Below are 5,406 nucleotides of genomic sequence, written 5' to 3'. Positions count from 1 at the left end.
TTATTTCAAAGAAAATGTGTCAACAATTAAGTTGGTGAGTTCATAAGCGGTTTTGAGAAAAATGTATTTCATTCCAAAGTTCATTCGTTTTCCTAGAAAATCCCTTATTTCCTTATAAAAGTATGAAATGCATATGAATGTTCATGTTGTGAATTGTAAATAGTTGCACCAGGAAAATCCCTTATTTTCCTATTAGTTGATTGTTTTGGATACAGGAAAATCCCTTATTTTCCTAAAGTAACAGGCAGTCTCTAATGTCTAAGACCGAAAATCACAAGCAACTAACATGCTTAAAGGTGGAGGCATAGTTTTATATATAAAGCTATAAGAAGATCGCACTTGTTAGATGAAGATTAGTTTTAATAGCTACTCATTCATAAAATCAGACTACCATAATAATTGTCTATCCAGTGAGTTTTATAACCATACTAAACATAATATGCCTGTGCCGACGGTCTTCAGGCATCGAAACGTTAAGACAAACTGTCACACAAAGGACTGTAGCTAACAGTCAGGGTGCGGGATCATGACTTCTCGTATAGATCTATACACATTTGACATGCTCTCCTAATGGGAGACTCTGGTTATAATAGGTAGGACTTTAAGTAGTACCTTTTAACAAAAAGGTAGCATTGAAGATGTAATCGTCTCACGGATTCTCAATTGAGTCTGTATTTAAAGTGACAGTTTCTTATGCAATGTTTATCCTCTTTCTCAATGTTTGACAAAGGGGTATGAACTCATATGATATGTGTGATTGTTTTGAAGTAGTCGAGAGAAGAATCGAGCAGAACTTCGACTAGAGAGGATCGAAATCTTAGGATTCTCGGGGATCTCGGGAGTGTAGAACTTCCTTCGGGACTCGAGTAAGAAAAAACAGGGCTTCAGGAAGGCTTATCGAGGTAATCACGCAGAGTAACAGCACTTAGAAGGAAAGAAATGAGCACCAAACCAGGCACCCTTAAACTTCTATTTGTAGGGGCTGATTTGGAGTCTCACGTCATGAGTTTTGGATCCTCACGTCGTGAGGCTTAGTCAGCATGATCCTCTTTGAGATTTGTCATGGCTAACACTCTAGAACCCATCAATCATGAGCTCACATCATGAGCATGGTCCCCTCACGTCGTGAGGCTGAGTCAGCCTTGGACTTTGTGTCTCGAACTTGTAAAATCAGTAACTTTTGCGTATGAGCTCCGATTTCGACGTTCTTTATATGCATGCGTAGGTGTGAAAAGGCTCTACAAATCTCGTTTAGAATCCATCGGCTGATTTTGAATTTATTTTTACTATGTTATTTTTAACAGGTCGGGCCTGGAAAAGTCCGTTTAAATCCCATAACTCCTTCATCTGTTGTCTATTTTCATCTGACTTTTTTACTGTTATACTCCTATTTTCGGTGTCTTCAACTTTCGTTTAGGTTGTGTCGGCTAAAGACCACTCGATCTCTATTTCGAGTTTTTAGCTGTCTAATGCTAGGTTAGAAACTTCGAAAATTCATAACTTCCTCATACGAAGTCAGATTTGGGTGTCCTTTTCATGTATGTTCGTGTTTTATTGATATCTACAACTTCATTTAGATACCTAAGGTTAAAAAAAATATGTTTAGCAACGCTTTACCGGTAGCGTTACGAATCTTTGATTGGTCATAACTCCTTCGTTATAACTCAGATGTTAGTGTTCTTTATATTTTTGGAAACCTTATCACGATATCTACCACATAGTGTACTCAAACAGAGCTTTTGGAACCTTTCATTTTCGATGATATTCTTATTACTTTACAAGGAGATAACAATACTCGATTTTTAGACATTACATTGACCTGATATAATGGGTTGTTACAAAAGAAAAGAAAATTAGCAAAGTGTATGTTCTAAACTTGTATCGTAGGAAAGGTATAGCTTAGTAGACACCTTCAATTCTAATTCAATACCATTTCCACTACACATGCCACCAAATGAATCTCCATTTCCGTTCATTAGGTCTCTCTTTGTTCAACCATCTCATAGATTCTTATTGTTTTCTTTCTTTCTTCCACCGTTCATCCCCTCTTCCAATCTATTCTAAACAGTGAAAATAGCTAACGCATTAGTCACTATTGTTGCTGAGGGAATATTGAAAAAGGTGTAGTCTATTGCTGCGGGTAGAGATGGCAAAAAAACCCGTACCCAACGGGTACCCGAAACCCTAACCCGAGTTCACCGGGTAAATCCCTAAGTTGACCGGGGATGGGGATGGGGATGGGTATTACCCGAATATAAAAAGCAGGGATGGGGATGGGGATGGTTTTACCTGTCGGGTACCCATACCCGTACCCGAAACAGGCCCCGATGGGTACCTCATATATATATATATATATATAGTATTATTTATGTTTTTTATTTTTAATAATGCATAAGAAAATGTTCATTAGACAAAATAAGGTTTTCTAACAATCAAACGTATAGTTTTGGGAAGACTTTTTATTTCTTTTTTTGCAAAGAATGATTTAATTTGTAACCTTGAATGTTATTGTTCGTGTTTGAAGACATTCAGTGATTATAGTGTTTTATATTAGTTACGTTAGTTTTTATTTTGTTGGTTAATATATAATTATGAGTTATTTTTCATAAAAGTTTAAAACTTTGTAACGGGGAAAAATCCCCGATTACCCATTGGGGATCCCCGATACCCACTGAGGATGGGGATGGGGATAGATTTTTAATCCCTGATGGGGATGGGGTTGGGTATGGGGATGGGGATGGGGATTCGGGGATGGGGATGGGGAACACGAAACCCGGTATACCCGTACCCATTGCCATCCCTAGCTGCGGGTGAACTTGCCATTGCATGGGGTTACGAAGAAAAGCTGACCAGCCTTCACGTAACATTAGACCTGATTCGTGCCAAGTTATGTGATACGGAACATAAAAGGAATCATAGGTTGTGATGGTGTGGCTGAAGCAGCTAAAAGATGTAATGGGTGAAGCTGATGATGTGTTGGATGAGGTTGATTACAAAATGATGAGACGTCAAATAAAGAAACAAGATCGGATAACAAGAAAGGTAATGTGCCTTCCAAGCTTGAAAAGGTTCTCCTTTCGTTATAAAATAGGTCATAAAATCCAAAACATCAATGAAAAGTTACTTAAGATCAATACAGAAGCAAACAGTTTAGGACTACAAAATGAACACCCAGTAGGCCCTGTTCTAGATTGTCTCCATTTGAGAGAGACTGTTCCAAATCAAGAAGAATTCAAAAGTGTTGGGAGGGATAATGATAAACTCCATATTATTGTATCTATTGGGAAGACCACTTTGGCTAATTCGGTCTACAATGATAAAAAGATTGAGCAACATTTTGATGTTAAAGCATGGTTGTGTGTGTCGGTTAAGGTTGACATCAATACATTATACACTTCTTGCCAAGATCTACGAATCTCTTGACAAAAAATAAACATACCTCAGACTTAAGGACCAATTTAATTGGAAGTCTTAACGAGTAATTGGCATCAAAAACATATTTGCTCGTCTTAGATGACGTTTTGGTCGAAGAAAGGCCATACCGGGAAGAGTTTAGGAGTTGTACACTAAATGTAAGCTCATAAAATGGAAGTGGCGTTCTTGTCACTACACGGAAGCTTGAAATCGGAACTCATGATATGCACATGGATTCACGACTTTTAAAAGGTCTTTCTGATGATCATTGTTGGGACATATTCAGAGAAAGAGCGTTTTTAAAAGTAACATCAGCATCGCCGGAACTGGTGAAGATAGGCCGTGGCATTGTAGAAAAGTGTGGTGGTTTACCATTGTTGTTAAATATAATAGGTGGCATGTTGGCACATTACAATGACATAGAGAAGTGGTTTTCCATAGAAAAATAGCAAGGTTTGGGATCTAGAAGAAGAAAGGCATAGAATTCAAAAGAGTTTGGAACTGAGCTTTGATAATCTCCCCATTTCTATCGTCAAGCAATGTTTTGTATACTGCTCCATCTTCAATAAAGATACGGTCATGGAAAGGGAAGAATTGGTTTGACTTTGGATGACTTTAGGGTTGGTTCAAGAAGATCAGGAAAGAAACAAGGAGATGGAGGATGTGGTGAAAACAATTCATTGTTCCAAGATGATAGAAGAAATGAGTATGGTCACATCACTCATTATAGCATGCATGATCTGGTGCATGATCTTTCATTATCACTTTCGAAACATGAAAGCTTATGTCTGGTGGATGCGAAAAATGATGACATTACATGTATCCCTCCTGTTAAACATCTCGCTTTTTACCAAGAACAGAACGAGGACGATGAACTCAAAGCCAAGGTTTCTACGTTCATTGAAAGGAATAAGGTGGCTACCACTTTGCATACGTGTTCATCAAAATCGAGAAGAAATTTCTATTGAAATAGTTAAAGTGCATACGCATCCTAACACTCAAAGGTGATAGCATACAGAAGTTAGGCAACTCAGTTGAAGGGTTGGTGCATCTCAGGTATCTTGATTTGTCCTTTACCAGAATCATTGCTCTTCCTGAATCTATTGGTAAATTATACCACTCGCAAACTCTGAAGTTGTCTAATCGCACTAAGCAGTTTCCAGAATCCATGAGAAATTTGATATGCCTGCAATATTTCATGTCTGACACACAGATTCCTGCCAATATCGTGGGGCAGTTGATTTCTCTTAGAAAACTGTATTTCGTCAAAGTGCTTCCAAGGAAAGGATGTGGTATTGAAGTGCTACGCTATTTGAATAACCTTACAGGAAGTCTCTATATTTCACATCTAGAAAATGTTAGGAGAAAAGAGGATGCGGTCAAGGCAGATTTATCTAGAAAGAAATACGTATACAATATTGAATTCAATTGGAGTAAGGACTATCAAGGCTCCGACAGAGTTGACAATGATGTATTGGAAGGCTTGCAACCCCCTGCAGATCTGAAAATATTGACAATTAGAAGTTTTTCTGGTGATAATTTTCCGGAATGGGTAATGAAGATGGCAATCAATATCGAAGGGAAATGGAATCCCCTTGACAAGCTCACGAAGATCACATTATATTACTGTTGTAGTTGTCTCTCTCTTCCGATGTTTGAGCACCTACCACGTCTTCGGGATCTTGTGTTGTGTAATATGGAGGACTTGACGTACTTAAGGAGTACCGATGTTACATGATCAACAAAGCCTTTTTCTCAATCGTTGAGATTGCTCCAGTTAAGAGGTATGAAAAAGATTAGAAAACTGGATAGATGGAGCAACCAACAGCTCAAAAACGATATCGCCTGTCCTCGAGAAGTTGGAAATTAGTGATTTCCCAAAGATTATTCTCATAGATGAATTCCATCCCCATCCTCTTGTATCCTTGAAGATCTAGAACTGCTCTGGTCTGGAGTACATTAAGAGCATACGAGGACTTACATCTCTTGAAT

At 38.1% G+C, this 5,406-nt stretch overlaps 1 pseudogene; it reads left to right on the top strand.

Moving 5' to 3' along the window:
- Positions 1 to 2,707: 2,707 nt before the first annotated feature.
- LOC145029717 (putative disease resistance protein RGA1) lies at positions 2,708 to 5,152 on the top strand (annotated as a pseudogene).
- Positions 5,153 to 5,406: the final 254 nt, after the last annotated feature.

The sequence above is a fragment of the Lactuca saligna genome, chromosome 2, assembly GCF_052625555.1.
Source record: "Lactuca saligna cultivar CGN05327 chromosome 2, ASM5262555v1, whole genome shotgun sequence".
In the NCBI taxonomy this organism is placed as follows: Eukaryota; Viridiplantae; Streptophyta; class Magnoliopsida; order Asterales; family Asteraceae; genus Lactuca; species Lactuca saligna.
This window is presented reverse-complemented; position numbering and strand designations above follow the sequence as displayed.